Source organism: Monodon monoceros, unplaced genomic scaffold, assembly GCF_005190385.1.
Source record: "Monodon monoceros isolate NGI ecotype Baffin Bay Population unplaced genomic scaffold, NGI_Narwhal_1 Super_Scaffold_2, whole genome shotgun sequence".
NCBI classification, from domain to species: Eukaryota; Metazoa; Chordata; class Mammalia; order Artiodactyla; family Monodontidae; genus Monodon; species Monodon monoceros.
In genome coordinates, this window is record NW_021703776.1 from 32,116,582 (window position 1) to 32,136,972 (window position 20,391).

Here is a 20,391-nt window from a genome sequence, read left to right on the forward strand (position 1 = left end):
TGAGCCCCAGTCCAATTTCTAGTCCTAACTCGACTTGTACTTCCCTGTTCTGTGCTTTTTCTTATATCATTCCCACCAAACAGAGTGGTCTTTTTTTCTATCTACCTATCCCCCTTCGCATTCCAATCCTAATACTTCTTCTTGGGCTGATCACCCTAGGCCAAAGTGCTTTCCTTCTCTTTTGAACACTTAAGATACATGTGGATTTGGTGACACCCGCATTAGAAGAGCACTCTAATGTATGTGAAATACAAATTACACACTGTCAAACTTTCTATACAAATGTTATTTACTGTTACTCATGTTGCTGCTGTTATTGTTTTCTTAGCTAATCTTCCCACCTTACATTCTTCTCATGTATCCTCTTACAGAATCCCTTGCAACAAAAGTCCAAACTCCTAAACAACAGGCTCCAGGCCATAAATACCTGTATGGTTCCTCCCTGTTTCACCACACTGCAGTGCCACGCCCAGAATACTCTTTAGTGAGATTTTGTCCAATGAGGAAATGAATGAGCACTGTAGCCTAGCTTTGGTGTTTCACCTTAAGTCAGTGACTGACTAAATATGTAAGAAAATACTTCCACTAGGCCATAAGCCATAACCACAAGTCTGGTGTGGCCAGCTGCAGAGCCAAAATTAAAGCTCTTGCCTTTACAGTACATTAATTAACAAGTGGAAGAAAAGACCCAGCCTGCCCCAAGCCTAGTAAGAGATCAATGGCTTTGTACACCTAAAGAAAGTCTCCCAAAGTGAGGCAGCCTATCAGTAAAAGTGAGGCAGTAGGAAAATTAAGATGGCAACAGATGTCTTCAGGCTAATGCTAATATCTTGACAGTGAAGATCTAAGGGGGATAGAGAATCAAGTCATGAGAGAGAAAAACACCAGGAGCTGAGAAGAATGTGGTTTGAGAATCCTTACAAATAAACTCATTATTTTATTTAGGGATTATAGTTAAATAGTCAAATCCGGTTTCATGATCATTTTCATGGTTGCCTCAAATATCACTGAATGTTATAGAAAAATTTGCTTAACTAATCTTCTATTATTGGATAATTAGGCTATCTGTAAATTTTTTTTTTCTTTTAAAAGGATTTTATTAAAGGTCTTTATAGAGCAACATCCAGACTCCAGATCCAGCGGCCAAGGAGACCCTATTATGCTGTGGGTACCGGCTGAGGCATGGCAGGCGGCTCTGGCTTCCCACCCTTCTGTTCGGAGATGGGAGTGGTGGGCAGTATTTCATCTTTGGGTTCCACAATGCTCACGTGATCAGGCGGGGGCTTCTTAGGGCCAATCTTACCAGTTGGGTCCCAAGGCAGCATGATCTTTACCTTGATGCCCAGCACACCCTGTCTGAGCAGCACGTGGCGCACGGCAGTATCAACATAGTAGTTAACAGGGTCCCCACTGTGGATCATCAGGCCATCCACAAACTTCATGGATTTAGCCCTCTGTCCTCGGAGTCTCCCCGACACCACGACCTCGCAGCCTTTGGCCCCACTCTCCATGATGAACCGCAGCACACCATAGCAGGCCCTCCGCACAGCAAGGCCTCCTAGGAGTTTGTAACGCAGAGACTCTGCCTGGGCAATGGCACACAGACCTCTCGTGGCCACCTTTTCAGCATAAAGCTCTACAGTGCCCTCAAGGAAGCCAAATCTCTTCTGAACCACAGCAGTCAATCGCCGGATCCGCCGGCCCTTCTCACCAAGAACATTCTGTGTCCTGGTGGCCAAGATAATGATTTCTGTCCTGCTTGGTGTAACTCGGACCTCAACTCCAGAGTACCCATCTTCAGCCAGCTGCCGAGTGAGAAACTCATTCAGTTCAGCTTTGAATATGCCGTTAGCAACAAACTTCCTCTTCTTGGATATCTGCACCGCCATCTTGCTGCCACGCGCCGCCGAAAGGAAAAGTTGTAAATTTTTATAGTAATATTTTATTTTTATACATCTATCTTTGAAGACTTCTCTCAGTTAAATTCCAAGATGTGAAATTACTGAGTCAACAGATACGTAGACTTTAAAGACTTTGAAAAGGTATAGCAGAATCAGTGCTGGCATGATTGATGATGGAGTTTAGCTTGAGAAGAGAGAGAAGCAAAGCCCAGAGTCTGGGTTAACATCTGCCTTGGTTCAGACCCGCATCGTCTCCTGCCTAGATGAGTGCAATGGCACCTAAGTGGCGTCCCTGCCACCAATCTTGATGCGAGCGTGTTTTTTCTAACTGTGATATGATCTAACAAATCAGGTCATATGTCTTCATGGTAGAGCACACAAGCACCTGCATGATCTGACTCCTGATTACTTGCCTAGGCGCAGATTCCTTCTTTCTCTAAGCATCTCACATCTGCACTTTCTGCTGAGGCTGAATCTAGCTACCTAAAGTGTCCTCAAGCATTCCAAACCTGTCTAGGTCTCCATATGTCCTCACTTCTACTCCTCCTTTACTCTTACATCCTTTCTATGCACCCACAGATGGTCAAAGCTACTTGTCTTTTAAGACCCCAGCATCACATCCAGGAAACTGCCCATTCATCTAAGTTCTGCAGCAGCCAGTACAAACCTCCACATGGCCCTTTCCCACGTCCTCTTATCCTTGTTGGTTTAGTTATTTTAGACTGTCGTCCCCGTTAGGTCAAGAGCACCTTGAATGAAGACTCTATTTTGTCTCTCCACCCCTAGTACTTAGCACAGTGCTTACCCCATTGTAGGTACGGATAAGTAGCAACCCAACAAACAAACAAAATCAGGGAGAGTCATATGGGCGCAGGAGGAGGCCACATGGAGGCCATGACTAAAGACCTAAGTGTGGAGGATTTATAAGTGCAGGAAAGAGGTTGGAAAGTATTTCAGGATTGGATATTTTGAATTGCGGACATAGAGCAGCTCAGAAGGAGAGCAAGGAAAAAGGCAGCATACCTTTTGAATTTGGGGCATTAGAAGGGTCATTAGTGTGGATGTCAGAATTGTCAGAGGTAAAGACACGGAAAGGGATGGCCATGAGGAATTTAGGCTAAAGCTGGAAGTAGTGACAGGGACAGGATGGCAGACGTAACGAGGCTGGAGGTCCACTTTTGAAATGCCAAGAGGGCACTACTGTGAATCAGCCAGTAGCCCAGGCATAAACAGAGCGTTTAGGCCATGCTGTTGCGTGTGAGACTCAATTCAAAAAGCACCTGTACCCAGTAACCAAAAGAAGAGATGTGGGGGTCTTGGAACTCCAGCCTCATAGAGGCAAATGCTTTTATTTCACTTTCTTTCTCTCTAATTATAAACATCTGAGGGTAACTGGCATACAGAAAAACCTTATAAACACATGTTTACGTGTAGTGAACAATGATGCCTCACATCTGCAAAGCACTTTAAAGTTTGCAAAGCTCTTACCCGAAATCATCTCTTTGACCCTCAGAAGTCTTCTGCGAAGTACGGGACAAAACTTACTATCAACATTTTAGAAAAATGATTACCACTGTGAAATGGGGACAATGCTTATATATCTGAACAGCTGTGAAAATTAAGTAAAATCATGATGCGAAAGAGCATGATCAAAAGCATGGAAAAAAACAATGTGATACACAGTCATGCCACAAGAGTACACACAAAGCTCAAAGAGGTTTAATGACTGATGCAAGATCACCCACATAATAAGTGGCAGGCCCAAGCCTAGGACCACTGTGGTCCTAGAAGAACCCAGAGCTGGTTTTTTCCTTAATCTCAGCAAGTACAGAGAACAAATGAGATCGTTGTCCCCTGAAGGTAGGGAGCTCATATCTGTATCACCCCAGCCCCTAACCCAGAACTTGGCACATAACAAGGGCTTTTTAACGGTTGCTGAAAGGACTGTAATTGGAGATTGAAACACTTGATATCCAAGAATTTCTGCTTTTCTCCACAACCCACTCCATCCCACTCCTTAAACCTATTACTTTTGCTTACCTCACCCATGGAGGCCTCATTCTAAATTCAGATGTTGTTCTGGTGCCCAACAGAACTCAGAATACATCTTGTCACAGAACGATGGAGACTCGGTGTTTAAATCGAAATTCTCTTAATGATCAGCACCACACAATCCGTGTATCAGAAACATCATGCGTTAAATATTCTCTTCGGGCTAGCCTGAGAGTGAAACAGTTAAAGACATTTCTTAAGGACTGATTATGCCCTGGATATCCTATTCCTCTTCTATGAAAAAAATCTGAAATTTGATAAAAATTGAAAACTATATTCTGAGAACTAAGTTGGGTATTTCCTACATTAAAAAAAAAAAAGGAGAAAAAGACAGAACATTAAAGGAAGTCAGTCGGCAATTTATTTCCCTTCTCTCCCTTGTCCTCAGAGATTTCCCCATAATCTCACAGCCTCAGGAATCTCTATGATACCCTATTTCAGTGGTTTCAAACTGTGGTCCCTAGACCAGTATCATCAGCATCAACTTGTTAGAAATGCAAAATCTCACTGCCCACAGCTGAATGAGAAAGTTTGCAGGTAGGCCCAGCAATCTGTTTTAACACGCCCTCCAGGCTTAAATTTGAGAACGACTGCCCTGTCTAGAAGTACCAGCATGCCCTTTAATACTGGTCCATCACTGGCCTGAAACAATATGTGTGCTTGTCTAGGTCTCTGAGCAAAAGGGATGGCTGAGGAATAGCAACAATTAAGCTTACTGTGCTACAAAATTAAAGTACTACATTAATAGCAAGGATTATACCTTATGAATGAAACACTGTGCATAAACCGTAATAACTCTCAGTCATATGTCAGCGTAACAGTAATAAAAGCCACGTATTAATCCATTCTTAACTTACAGATTTTTCATCTTCTTTTGTTATGCAAAACTCATTTTATTTTTCTTCCTCTATGCATTTTTTAGGATCCCTTCCTCCAGGCTTTTATGATTTTGTACGAATTCACATTATTAAAATATACCTAGGTCTTTCATGAACATCAAGGGGAGTGAAATCTACGTGTACATTTTCCTACACCTTGGTGAGGTAAGAATGAGAAATTGTGAAAATTTTCTCAGCTCTTTAGTTAAATTCTATTATGGACTAATTTTCTCCTGGAGATTGCCAAGGAAAATGTACATGTTATTCATTCATTAAAATTCCTTCCAATGATCTAAATGGCGAATTCCCTACCTAGCTCCAAGGGAAAATGAAATCTCCAAATTTGATCAAAGGTAATCAAAACAGAGGTGTGTGACTCATTCAAAAGACAAAGCATGCCTATTAAAAATGTTCCAAAAGAAGATACATGGATGAAGCTGCTGGAGGCCACTCTAACTTGTGTTATGATCACTTAAAAGGGATTTTAAATGACTATTTACATTAGTATTCAATCAAAGGTACCTTCCATGACAGCCCCTGAATTACACGGAATATTTATCTGGTGCCTGAAATTCAGAGCACCTACTTTCTTTCCAGGCAGCTGACTGCTGTATTGCATTTGACCTTTCATTTAACAGCAAGTCTATAATCATATTTTGTCACTTTTTAACAAACTATTTGTGAAAAGAAATAGAATGCAAGCCATAGATTAATAAATAAGAAATAATTGAAGGTAAGGACAAATGGATTATATTTGGTTTGGGCCTCTTGATTGGGTCACAATTTTTTGTTTTAATGTTCAATGAAGCAAAATTATGCCTAGTAACTTTGTAACTCTTAATTCCTATTTCAAATGTATGGCTTTAAAAAGTTTTTAAACCAATAAGACTACATACTAAATATGGCTAATGTTTTAAAATTTAGTTTTTAAAAACTTCTCATTTATATAGCTACTTTCTTACACCTAAATATCTGGTTTAACCTAAAGTAATTACTCACAAATGACAATCAAGAAACTATCAGCATATATGGGAAAGTGGCACTTTCTATAAATCCCCCAAAATAGTCTCAGGAAGAATAAGCTTCTTGATCAGTTTTGGCTGAAGTATCACAGAAGGAAGGAATTACTTCAACTTTTACCTCTGGTCTTTGGATACAGTAATGCTAAGTGACTATTATGTACAGCAAGTCAAACTATTTTTAAAGTTTCTCTGTACCCACGGGATTACACAGCTTATGATTTTCTTCCTGTCAACCATCCTTAATGCTTACCTTCAACTCATCATAGAACATTCTGTGCTAGGTAGATGTCTTTGTTTATAAGCCATGTCTGATTTGGTCTGGATATGGTGAACTTCTTGTTATAAATCAGAAGAGAGTTTTGAAAAGAAAACAAAAGCCCCAAACAAGTATATTCTATGATGTACTTGTAGGATAAGCGGTTTTAATTAAATCTAGTTTCTCCTCCCCATCTCCTGCTAAGATTTAATTTGTATTTTCAGGGCCAGACATACCAAGCAAAGTTTAACCAGACTGTAGAAATTACAAGATTCCAGTTGCTAGAGTCATTATATAGCATTAATATTCAGGTTACTGTTTTATTTACATGGTTTAGTTTTTCACTTGAACCTTTTTGAGAAAACTCTCCTTAAGTCTTACAAGTCACTACCTTTTCCATTTTACAATCAATTAGGCCCAAAACCTGAGAGTATGGCCATCCAACATTGAAAACAGAAGGAGGGATGGGAGTAGAAGGCCCAAATTAAATTATGGTTTTCTGGGACAACTGGAACTCAAACCTAGTTTGTCGAGCCGCCCATTAGTCAGTCAACACCAATCACCTGTATAGAAAGGGATTTCATCCATGAACGTGCGCATACACAATCTCACCCTATGGAAAGCAGGTTAAAGTAACTTGACATTATGGCACTCCCTTCAGAGCACCTGTTTGGTAGAGTCCAAGAACAACAGCTATGAAAATATGAGCCCCTATTTTGAATATCTTCATGCAGGAAGACCTAAAGCCACGTGAATTTAATCCCCTTCCCTAAGTGTTAACAGCAGCGTAGAAATGGACGCTCTCATCCCTGTAATCAATTGCACAGTGCACGAGGGCAGCAGTCTCTTGTGCCTCATCTGCGAGCTAATCTTTCATTTCATAGCAGATCTTTCCATATCAAACAACACAAATGACTTAATTTGCATGACAGGATTTGTAACGGGGCAAATCTAGTGTCAAAGTCGATTAAAGATTACACCAGAGAACTATCATAATCAGTCCTCTAATGAGCCTAAATAGTACATGTAAAGTCTCCCCTCTTTGCCATTCCAGTCATGTCTAAAAGGGAATGTGTTTCTTTTCATCGATGAACCAGTCTTTGGTTTGCACATTATGCCCTACGTTGAGCTAAAGTCATGTCAGTCTGGTTTCAGAGGGAGAGAAAGGGAAATAATAAAGCAAACATCACTTCACAAATGACATTGCTTGGTATAAGCCAACGTTTGAAGCCCTTAATTCTTCTAATCTGCAAAATAGTCAATGCTAATGGGTTTTTGCCTTTGTGAAAGCTGATGCATAGAAAGAAAAACTTTAATGAGCTGCCTGGGCCGTATGCTTACAGATACCTGTCAAATGTCTGTCATCTTAGCTATCGCTGAGGCATTATAAAGAAAGTAAGAAGGAAGGAACGACAGTATTTGTACAAGCATTTTCATGCTAAAATGGCACAATTTTCTTCCTGTCATAATTTCATTGTATCTGAAAGTCAGAAAAGCTTAACCCTTTCCCTAGCATGTCCTGGGTAGTTGTATCGTATAATCTTGGAGCAAGTGGTTTAAAAACAGTGATGTGATTTTGTAAACAGCATCTTCTGTTAAATTTGTTTCTGAAAATGGAATTACCTACATTTTAAAAAATGTGACAACAAACTGTTTGAATCAATTGCTTCACCCCAGGGAGATCAGGAGCTTATTAAATGCAAAACCTTCATAATGTGCGAGCCTGTCATTTGAATCAATTCTTTCTGTGCTCTTAATTTAATATTTCTTTGTATCTTTGTGTGCTTAATACACATACCAGGGCAATAAGGTCAACAAACTCCCCTAGTCTCACCTCCTCTTTTATTAAAAAAAACCAGGGAATGCAAATACATCTTATTATGCCAGCTTCTGCAAGCTCGGCTACAAGCAGGTCACGTTAGCCTTGTTTTCTGGGATTTATAATAACATAGTAATAAAAATGTAACGTGAGTTGAAATTTGGCAGGAGAGAAAAGTCTCAGTCCAGGTATGACTTGTTTTCCCTCTTTCAAATTAAAAAGAAATGTAAGTGTATAGACACGCACATGTGTGCGCGCGCGCACACGCGCACACGCACACACACACGAGAACTTTTAAGTTTGGGGTCAAAGGGCTTAGAATTTTAAAGAAACGAGAATGGACTTTAACTCTCAGGATTCCTTGGTGGTTAGAGCGATCAGAGAAGTGCAGCATCCTCTGACTGTTTTTGTTTGCCACACCCCTCAGCCCCAAATTTTAAAAGGATGGAAAGAAAAGAAAATGAAGTGCTTTCAAGAGAGGGAGGAGCTCTTTCTAGTAGAGTATGGATGTGTTGAGGATACATTTTTGGTCTTCCTGCTGACTTACTGTGTACATTAGAAAAGCTTCCGTATTTTTACTTCTGTATACTTTGATAATCACATGTTAGGATAATCCTCAACACTTGTAATGAAACGATAGGGATAAAGTGAATATTTGTGAATCAAATAATGTCTGGTGTTTTACACCTATGAATTTTGTAAATAGCACTGACCTGTGATCTTGTATCTTTGCAGACACATATTTTGGCATATTAAAATAGTTATGGTGCTCCAGATTGTCGACTGAACTCCAACTACCCTAAATAGTGTACAAATCCTCTACCGGCTTCCAGGCATCAATGAGGATGCTTCTAATAAGATGGTCACTGGCGTTGGTCATTTGTGACTAGGGGTGCCTAGGAGGCTCGTGCACTCTGAATGCCAAGCCCTTCCAAGAAGACACGTCAAGGTTCAGCAAAGCAGAACTTCTTCAATTTGCCTCAAAGTGCTGTAACACCAGGGCTTTGACTCACTTGCCTTCCCTCCCCTGTTACAAGCTAAAGACACCAACTTGAATGAGCCCATTCGGCTGTATTGTTTCCCCTGCAAACGACTGTGACTTGAGGAAGTATTAAATATTGATGCCGCAGGTAAAACCTAAGGGCCCTAATCGGTTCTCCAGCCTCCTGCTTCCTTTTCCCAGAGTATAATAAGTCAAAACAAACTCAAGTAGAGGGCAAATTTTTATCAAGGGGCACTAAACTTTCAAATTAGATAAACCAAGCCGAAAGCATTAGAATATGGATGGCTCTAGCATTCAGTGCCTAGATGTGGCCAAAAACTGGGTCTCCAATTAGACAGATTAGACGGCTCTTAAGGCCAGGTTTATTGAAAAGAAATTAGGCCAACTTTAATTTGGAAGTGAATTGTTTTAACATCCTTTGGTAGAGATGTTCAGCTCTTTGAAAAGAAACAAATTCACTTCACCAATATAAAAAGCGTCCTCCTTGGGCCTTATTCTGATTTGCAAACAACTAGACCTCTTCAGCGAAAAGTGAACAGCAGACCCAATGTCTGTGGCTGTAGGGTCTTTATCTAACAAACATTTATGGTAGACCCTCAGTTTGCCAGGCCCTGAGCCATAGGATCGTGCTTTGTGACAGAACCCACCACTACAGCACTAACAGGTAAGTGTCCCTCAAAGTTGCAAGCTCTCTTTTTTAAGCAATCCAGCCTCTCTATAAAAGACATGTTTTACCTACAAAGCCTCATTTATTGAGTTAGATATAAAAATCTATTAAAGAGGTCAGACGTCTAGAATCGTTTCTACCTTGCTGCTGTTGTTATTGCTTTGTCTTGTTCTTAATTCAAAAGATATATTAGAAGCCTGGATCTGCTTCCATGCCACTCCCCATCCCATGGTACATGTTCAAGCCCACATACTTTATCTGGAAATGTACACGCATTAATCACTCTCTCCTTAAATTTCAACCTGCTATTTATCAAGAGGCCCCCAGCTTCCCTCGGTGACCATTGTGTCTGAGCGCTGGATCCTTTACACCATGTGGAAAAGAGAACTCCCAGACAGTAACATGCAAACTTTAATAACATACATTAGTCATACATGTACGGTTTTGACTCAGATTTCAACTGCTCTCCAGTATGAATAATTCAACGTCCCTGCCCAATTGTTCCTGTAAGGAGACGATATGAATTAAAAGCCTATAAGCCATGTTACTAAACAATGCTCTGCATTTTCCCGCAGCAGTTGTGTGCAGATAGAGACACGGCCATTTGTATTTCAGAGTTCATTTTTCCTGCAGTCCTAAACTCTCCTTCCCCTTGAACACTGCTTCTGTGACCCAGTTGCTATACCTCTGATCCGCTGCACCCCAGTGGCTGTCACAAGTCTCCCTCCTTCCCAGGAGTTGAACACACAATAGAGAAAAGGCCCTGGCTGGGAGGTTCAGCCGCCATTAACCCCTACCAGCTGTGCCTGTGGGGAGCCTTCTGGCCTGAATGTCCTTTCTCTGCGGCCGCCTTCATGCCACTAATCTAACCATTGTTAAGGAGGAATGCTGACAGGAGAAAAGAAATTTTTCTTGTGTCCATGCAAGTGTGTGTATCCATGTGTAAGTGAAGGAAGAGTGAAGGCTAATTTCTATAGTTGGCATGAATGGAGGGATTGGGAAAAAAACCTAGTTAAAATGTGTTTACTTGCTTAAAAGGCTCAGTCAATTTAAATAATTTCACTAGTGTGCTCTATTTTTTTTTAGGGAGGGGGGAAGAAACTAGTTACTATTATAATTTTCGTTAAATCCTCTGAGATGTTTGGGCATGTTTAAGACTTTTCAAATTCACTGCTGGCAGAGAAAAATTGAATTGAATTTCTTAAAAATACAGGCATAAAGTTACAGACACAGAATTACTCACTTCTAATGGACCTTAAAAAATTCAAGAAAGAGAACTGGTTATACGGGTCACATTTCCTTCAGAAAAACCATTCACATTTAATGCTTAGGAAAGTCTTAAAAAATCTTTTAGGATTGAAATGGGAAAGGGTTTAAGTTTATCAACCACTTTCAGAATGAGCAATAAATCTAAAAAGAGGCACTGTATTTTTTAAAAAACAAATTTTACTTTCAAGGAACTTTCAAGTTCAATAAGGGAACATGATTTTCTCTTTAGTTTTAAAGAAGACATATTCAGACAGAACAGGAGAGACTACCTGAAGTAGTAACTTTGTGAACTTAGAAAGCCAGGCAGGTGACAATGATGACCACAATTCTAATTACACTGCCAAGCAAACAACCTACCTATTTGAAAAGTTTACATAATTTCTACCTTTGAGGCTTTCATTTGCTTTTTCAAAAGCACTGGCATTGAAGAGAAACTATTCTTAAATTTAATGCTCCATGTTATCATTTGGTAAAGTTCTGTAAAACACAACAGTTGGCCTATTTCAAATCAAATTAAGAATAATTCATGTAGAAATGTATTTTCTGGGCAATTAGACCGTATCGTAGTAGGGCAAATGTCTAATATAATAACACTCTACTTTGCATCTGTTCCTATGTCTAGACTGCTGCAATTACTGGTCCTCACAATACCAGCAGCAAGATAATGCTCTACTCACAGGTTTTAGCCATTAAAATTCAGCATTATCTTTCTTTGCCCCTTTATTACCTCAATCATTGGATTGTGATAAAATAGATTTAATGAAGTTATACTTTTCTAAATTTGCATGCATATATTTACATAAATGGTGACTGCAATATCAGGTACATTGTTTTCAAAAACATTAGAGGTAAATACCCTGGCATGCAACTCATTAAGGTACAGTGTGCTTGTTAAACCAAAACAACAACAGAACAGAAGAGCCCAGCTCTTAGAACACTGTGCCTATCTCATAGCCACGTTTTAGACTCTTCCATTTGCCACGAAGGAAATTATCCTAAAGAGGAAATGAATGTGATAGCACGTGAACTGATGGAATAGATGAGAATAACAATGTAGTTTTGATTCCATTCACTGGCTTAACCATTCAATCAACCATTCAACAAATATTTATTGGGTTTCTCCAATATGCAAGACACAGTGCCAGGTTGTTTGGGAGGCACAAAAATGAATCCTACACACAGTCTTCACACAAGAAGTTTCCTATCTAATATGACAGTTGCTGTGTTATATAAATAACTATCATTAAATAGAAATGTAATAATGCTATCTGTGGGTGCTCAGTTAAGTCATGGTAAAAAACGTCAAATCCTACCATCCCCCCAACTCTCATGGCTATCACAGTGATAATTTTCCAGCTCTACCCCATCCGTATTTACATCAGAAGCTCTCATAGGCAAAAGAACATAAATCCAGTTAAATGTAACTGAGAGAAATTATCCTTAAGATTTCTCCAAATTATCTCAGCTATTTGGATATGAACTATGTTCCCAGACGCTCTTATTTTTTGAAGTGTTTAGAGAAAGCTTATTGGTGCTTAGAACACCTTATAGCAGAAACATCACTGAAGGATCTCAGTATGTGTGCTGCTTAGCAAATGCCAAAGGACTTGCATGTTGGGATGCTAATCTCTAGGTATTAAACCCCCTTTCTCCCTTGTCTAAGAGCTACGACAAGAACAAACAAGTGATTTCAACATCTAGGGGATTTGCACCAATCCAGTTCACCCCACTATATAAAAATACACTGATTTAATCCTAAATATAGTAAGACTAATAAGGCTTTGTTTCAGAAACTCTCTTTGCCTCCATAGATAAATAGCCAGAGGAGAAATCCATATTCTTCAGAAATTTGGTTAATATAACGAAAAGAAAGGAAGTAAAGTTGTTTTAACTTTTGCTGATATAAAAGGGCACATTGGTCCTATACTTTCTAGGTAATAAAAAAGTCCTGGGGCTTCCCTGGTGGCACAGTGGTTGAGAATCTGCCTGCTAATGCAGGGGACACGGGTTCGAGCCCTGGTCTGAGAGGATCCCATATGCCGCGGAGCAACTAGGCCCATGAGCCACAACTACTGAGCCTGCGCGTCTGGAGCCTGTGCTCCGCAACGAGAGGCAGCGATAGTGAGAGGCCCGCGCACCGCGATGAACAGCGGCCCCCGCTTGCCACAACTAGAGAAAGCCCTCGCACAGAAACGAAGACCCAACACAGCAAAAATAAATAAATTAATTAATAAACTCCTACCCCCAACATCTAAAAAAAAAAAAGTCCTGAGTTTTGTTTTAGCTGGTTAACAGAAATTAAAAATAGAATAAAAGAGCAACATTTCAAAATCAATATGATGGTTCCAGACAGGAGAAAAGTGACTAATGCCCATGGTATCTCTGTGCCCCCTGAATAAAGGCAAATTTGATCTAATTATGACACCAACTACAACAAAAAGTCCTAATGTTTTCCCCATAGTCTGGAAAATAAATTAGACTCATGACCTAAACATGCTTTCCAGCCTTATCTCCTTCTACCCATCCCTACACCTTAACCTCCACTCAATGGTCCTACCCCCTTTGTAAGAGTCAGCTGTGGGCTTTCTGCCTCTGTTCCTCTTCCTCACCCAGTTCCTCTATCCACCCTTCCTTTCCCCAACTCTGCCTATGGAAATCCCACTCATCCCTCAAGGACCATATCAAATAAACTTCCTCTGATTCCTCCCAACCACGTTTACTCATTCTGTAAACTTTCATGGCCTTTTATAGAGGGCAGTTTGCCAGACTCTAAAAAAACCTTTCAAAATGCCATAACCAACAGCAATTTCACTTCAAAACTCTATCCACAAAAATACACTTGTGCATAAAGGAATGTCCATGGATGTTCACTGAAGCACTGTTAGTACTTGCAAAAAATAGAAACGATGGAAATGCTCATCGAGAGAAATATCTGAACAAATTATGTTGCAGCTATGTATTAGAATATTTACAACCAATAGAAAGAACTAAGTAGATTGTTGTATAGTGTCAAGAAAAGAATGTCAGCATATAAATATGTCAGAAGTAAAAAGGAAGCTGCAGAATATTGAGTATAAACTCATTTTTATGGAAGGAAGGAAGGAAAGAAGGAAGGGAGAGAAAGGCTATTTAAGTGTATATGAGCACGTTTGTAAATGTTTAGAAAAATTTTTAAATAGACATTAAAATGAATAATGGTGTTTATCGTGAAAGATGATAATGGGATAGGATAAAGGGTATTTAATTTTTTAATATTTTGGATTTTGAGTATTGCCAAGAAATTTGCATTGCTTTTTTAATTATTAAAAAAGTGAAATTTCCCTCTACTGAACTCTACCATTTTTCACACTTATTGTAGCTCAGGTATGAATATTTCTGCATCTTCTATAAGACTGTAAAGCTTTCAGGAAAAGGAAACATGACTTGTTCATTTTTGCAAGGCCCGCTGTATCTTTCACAGTTGTTCTTTGTGAAGCATGTGGAGTTATTTATTGGATTGAAATGAGGCCCGTTAGTATCCTTTCGACTGTGCTTGGAAATTCCTCCAGGGTGTCATCTACATCAAGGACAAGGCCTAAATAAACCCAAGAGTAAAAAACAGCTTCTTCCAGGAGCAACAGGAACAGCGGAAAAGAGGGATGACAAACACCGATCCAATTTCCCTCTCTGTCCCGGCAGATACACATTTCCATCCCACCTTTCTCAAACCTGGATATATGTACGAGATATGAATGTGTGAGAGAACAAGAAAATGAAAAGGAAATAGAAAATTTGTTTTTAAAAAGACTACCCAGGAGGCTTTTATCAAAAAGGCAAGAGAGAACAACTGTTGGTGGGGGGTTTGGAGAAAACAGAACACATGTACACTGTCGATGGGAACGCAAACTGGTACAGGCCAACTTATAGAAAACAGTAAGGGAGCTTCCTCAAAAAATTAAAAATAAAACTACCATATGATCCAGCAATCACACTTTGGGTATATAGCCAAAAGAAATGAAATCAGTATCTCAAAGATATCTGCGTTCCCATGTTCATTGCAGCATTATTCACAACAGCCAAGATATGGACACACCTGAATGTGTCAATGAATGAACAGATTAAAAAAATATACATTTTATATATATATATATACACACACACACACACACACACACACACACACAAGGAAATATTATTTAGCCATAAAAAGAAGGAAATTCTGCCATTTGCAACTACATAGATAAAGTTGGAGGACATTATGCTACATAAAATAAACCAGACACAGAAAGACAATCTCACTTATATGTAAAATCTGAAAAAGTAGAACTCGTAGAAGCAGAGAGTAGAACACGGGTTGCCAAAGACTGAGGGGTGGAGGAATTAGGGAGACGTGGGTCTAAGGGTACAAATTTTTTGTTTTAAGATGAATAAGTTCTGAGGATCTAATGTACAGCATGATGACTATAGTTAATAAAACTGTAATGTATACTTGAAATTGCTAAGAAAGTAGATCTTCAGTGTTCTCACAACACACATATACACATACAAATGGTGATGGATAAAGTGATGGATGTATTAATTAGCTTGATTGTGGTAATCATTTAATGATTTATACATATATCAAATTATCACATGGTATACCTTAAATATACACAATTTTTGTCAATTATACCTTAATAAAACTGGGGGGGAAATAGTCAACCCAAGAGATAACAATTAAAATTGAAAGAACAGGACACATCTAACTGGCTCCCAAATCAATAAAACTTTGCTATACTGCTGTTTTTTGCCTCTAATTCTATCCACCGCACTCTTTTAACAGGAGAGAGTGAGTCATGGAATGGTTATGAGAACAGGTTTTGCAGTCCTAAGGGATCTGGTTTCAAACCCAGGTCTATCATTGACTGGCAACTCTGGGTGTGTTACTTAAATTCTCTGATCTCCAGCTTTCTTGTTGGCAAAATGGATGAAAATACAACTGTCTAAAACCATTGTTTTGAGAATTAAATGAAGTCACATATGCAAAATACCTGGAAAATGCTGAAGACATGACTGTTCATAATCGTGGAGCCCTCTCTCTCCTGATGCTGGCCCTCCCTGCAGCCTTCTCCTGCCAACAGGCCCATACTGTCCCCATGGCCCTCCTCTGGCACCCTGTCCCATTATCATCCCCAACAGGGGAGCAACCAGAATTCCAATTCAGCCCAAACCTCTGCAAGATTGCCCCTGCTCTTTATTCCTCTGATGCTGGCAGTCGTCTCCCCTGCTACTCATTCAGCCCCCAAACCTCCAACCGGCCCCCATTTCCCCTCTCTCCACACCTTTATTTCTTCTGAAGCTCAGAGAGCCTTAAAACCTGATTAAGTTAAGGGCCATGGGAACTTGGGTTCAGGCCTCAGAGCTGCTTCTTTGGCCCTAAAACAACTCAAACTCAGTGACCTGGACTCAGGTCAGGACTTGTGGCTCAAGACTGCTGTCAGTGATAATTCTGTACGTTCTCGGTAACGAGACTATGACAGTTGCCCAGGAACCACCTTGAAAGCAGTGGCTCCATGGGAAAATTCATTCTGAGTCTTAAGCAACTGATCTAGAAGTGGTCTTTGAGAAGAGAAGACACTTACAAGGGTGGGCCCCCCTGCATAGGAGCTAATACTGTTTAAGAGTGCTGCTAATTTAACAAATTTGACCTGCAGAACATTATCAGAAACCTCAATATGCCATAAAACTTACATAAATTCATTCATTCATTCATTCCAAATATTATTGAGCACATGCTGTATGCCACACACATTTCAGGCACTGAGGTAGAGAAAGCTACCCTTGTGCAGCTTCTAGTCTACTGGGGGAGTGAGATGAGCAATGCCTGCTTGAACCAGGAGCCTGGAGAAGACACTGATCAGGGACTGGTAATGGTGAGAAAGAGCTACCTCCAGGGAGTGCTCAGGACAGGCATCTCCAAGTAAAGGTGCCATTGGAGGTAAGACCTGAATGATGAGAAACCATGGGAAGATCTGGGAAAAGTATACTCTAGGCAAAGGGCTAGATCTTAAGGAAGAACAAGCCAGATATGTCCAAGCCATATGCTGACCAAATTCTTTTAAGAATCAAAACTCATAATTCATTACTTTCTTACTAAAAATGCTATTCTACTTTTCCCCTTGTCACCGGATATTATTTCTGCGATTGAGAAAGCAAGAAAGAGACAAGATAAGGACATGGTATCAATCAGCACACGTTTTTCTCCTTGAAAAATTATTGTAATTTTCTAAACAGGTGGTACAAAGGAATGTTGATTGGCTTATTGAGAAAATAACTATAGCTAAGCAGTATGGGACTTTTCTGATATTTTTATTCAGATGCAAAATGTCTAGCTAGGCCATTCACTATCTCTGATAATAATCTGAAAATATTTAAATGTGGGTTTGTTTGTGTTTTTGCCCCTAAAGATAAAAAGATACTAACTTATACTTCTACTGAGGATTGACAAATGTGAGTAGATAAATTTTTAAAGGCATACTAAGGATACACATTTGAGCAATAATTCTAATTAACACAACCCCACTCTGTCCCAAAAGAAGGGTATCGGCTGAAAATGGCAAACCACAGACTCCAATGTGACACAAATGTGGAGGTGGTGTGGTATGGTGAAGCCTCTGCTTTTGTTGGTGTGTACCTAATTCACAGCTCTCCAGGGTTTCACAATCTCAACTTATTCAGTAGTGGAAAGATGGAAGGACTTGTTCTGGCCATGCCTCGGGAACTCTTTGTCAAACCTGAGGTATGCCCCTTACCTTCTCAGCCCTTCCCTAGCTTCATGCGAAAAACAAGACAATGCATTAATTTAGTGTTTCATTCAACTTGGATGTTGACTGTGAGTAGTAGTTTTCAGGCCTCTTCTTTTTCAATATTGGAATCTTTTTTTCTGGTGAGATCTTACAGGGAACTCCAGCAGATAAAACCGAGCTCCTCTAGCTGCAGGTCCCCTTCCTTCCCTTAGGACATCCACGGCACACGGCGGTAGAGCCCAGCTGTACGTGCAAACTGCAGCTTGTGACCTTTCATAGGCCACTATCACTGTTTTCTAATGAAATAAAACAGATTAGAAAAGAGAGTACTCCACACATAAGAAGGATCCATGTTACTTAGTGGGGAAAAAAAAGTTACATTCAACAAATATTCAATGTCTATTTGATGGACATCAAAATCAGGTAAACAAAACAGATAGAAGCTCTTGTCAAGGTGGAACTTATATTCTAGTATGATATTTATACATATATAAAATATATATTATAGATGGTCTCTGACTTCTGACGATTCAACTTAGGATTCTGCAAATTTACTATGGTGCAAAAGTGATACACACTTACTAGAAACTGAACTTTGAATTCTGACCTTTTCCTGAGCTAGCACTATGCGGTACTATACCCTCCCACGATGCTGGACGGCAGCAGTGAGCCTCAGCTCCCAGTCGGCCATGTGATCATGAGGGTAAACAGCCAGTACACTTAAAACCATTCTGTACCCACACAACCATTCTGTTTTTCACTTTCAGTACAGTATTCAGTAGGTTACATGACATATTTAACACTTTACTGTAAAATGGGCTTCGTGTTACATGATTTTGTACAACTGTAGGCTGCATGGAAGTGTTCTGAGCACGTTTAAGGTAGGCTGGGCTAAGCTATGATGCTTGGTAGGTTAGGTGTATTAAATGCATTTTAGACATGATATTTTCAACTTAGGATGGGTTTATTAGGACATAACCCATCATAAGTCGAGGAAGATCTATATATGTATATATACACACACAAACACACAAAGAGAGCAAGAGAGAGAGAGAAATAAGTTAGAAGGTCACTGGTATAGATAATCTCTTAAATATATTCTAAAGTTTATGATTTAAATCAGATCCATTTTAACACTACTGAAAAATTTTACAGCTCTGGAATATACTTATGAGTCTGTAAGCTTGATAAATACTATTCACTCAGTGGCATTTAAAAATATTTAATGATGCTATCAACAGGCCAACTACGTCAACTGACCAAATCCTTTTTTGGGAGTGAAAAACTACACCATCATTGCCTGTGCTGATGCACTGACACCATACCACTGACAGGAGAAAGGGCTAGGCTCAATGGAAGGGTTCCTGGCAGGTGGCTGAACCTGGGTGGAAGGGTTCCTGGGTGGCCGGATTTGGAGTTGAGGGCGCCTGTAAGTCAAATGTCCTCGCTGCTATGTGAATCCACATAAGAAAGGGCATTTCTCTGGCTTTGTCAGCTTTCATTTTTTAACTGAAGGTCAACTTTCTCTTGACATCTTCTTGAGGCCCCACAGCTGGTAGTGACCTCTCTCTTCAGTGGTTAGCTCTTTGTTACAATTTTTGCTATAGCAAGGCTTGTCAATCTTCATTGTGCATACACACCACCTAGGGATCTTGCTAAGCGGCAGGTTCTGGTTCAGTAGGTCTCGGGTGGGTCCTGGGACATTGCGTTTCTAACAAGCTCCCAGGGACCATGCTGTGAATAGCAAGATGGTACAATACTTACACACAAACACATCCCACATGTGTACACACATGCTTATCAGGGGTTTGTCAATGTGTTGAGGAAAGGGATTGTGACATATCCATCTATAGCTTGCTAGTGGTAGGGAACTGTATACTTTGTGGACTACAATTTGGAAAATTACATAACTGATCACAAGGCCTTTTTATATTCCAATCATTTGGATTAAAACATTGTGAAATGATGGAGTAAATACTAATGATTTGTGTCTAAAACATCATCTCTGCCATATTCTACTTGAATTCTGCATCAACATTTATTGTTCATGGTCTCTATGAGCACCATGAAAGTGTTTAAATAGGCACATAGCACCCAGTGGAACATGAAAACACTGCATTACTGGTGCAGAAATACTCCTTTGTAAAAAATATTTATTTATAAAATATATACTAAAAAATTTTAGAAGGAGGTATATTTATTTCCATTATAGAATTTTATTTACATGAAAAAAATTTCATATCTAAGACTTCTTTAAATCAGAAGCTGCAAACTATATGGCTGTAGGCAGAATTCACCCCCATAGGTATGTTTTACATATATGTTTTAAAATTAGTTGCCAAGAGTTTAAAATCAAGTAACTTCACATAAAATTAATCCAGATTTCTGACTCTTCTCAAAAAATCAGAAAATCTTGTACTATTGGGTTCTCTATTCCTCAGTGAATTAGGAGAGGCTGTAGCTTTTAACATGCCTTTTTCACTTATGTTGCTGTTCTACTCTCCTAGGCTGGGGGTTTGCAAATCCTACATTACATAGTAAGTTCTCTTTGTGTATTTATGTTATGATTTGGATTAACCGAGCATACATCTTTCCCAGAATATATTCACTGCTTAAAAATATATTCAGAGACTTCCCTGGTGGTCCAGTGGGTAAGAATCCGTGCTCCCAATGCAGGGGGCCAGGGTTCGATCCCTGGTCGGGGAACTAGATCCTGCATGCTGCAACTAAGAGCTCGCCTGCCACAGCTAAGAAGACCAC

General features: G+C 39.7%; 1 pseudogene across 1 annotated transcript; it reads right to left on the reverse strand.

Annotated features, from left to right (window-relative positions):
• Positions 1-1,072: 1,072 nt before the first annotated feature.
• LOC114901694 lies at positions 1,073-1,911 on the reverse strand (annotated as a pseudogene). Its single transcript, XR_003795255.1, has one exon. The product of XR_003795255.1 is annotated as a 40S ribosomal protein S3 pseudogene (transcript).
• Between the last annotated feature and the right edge of the window lie 18,480 nt (positions 1,912-20,391).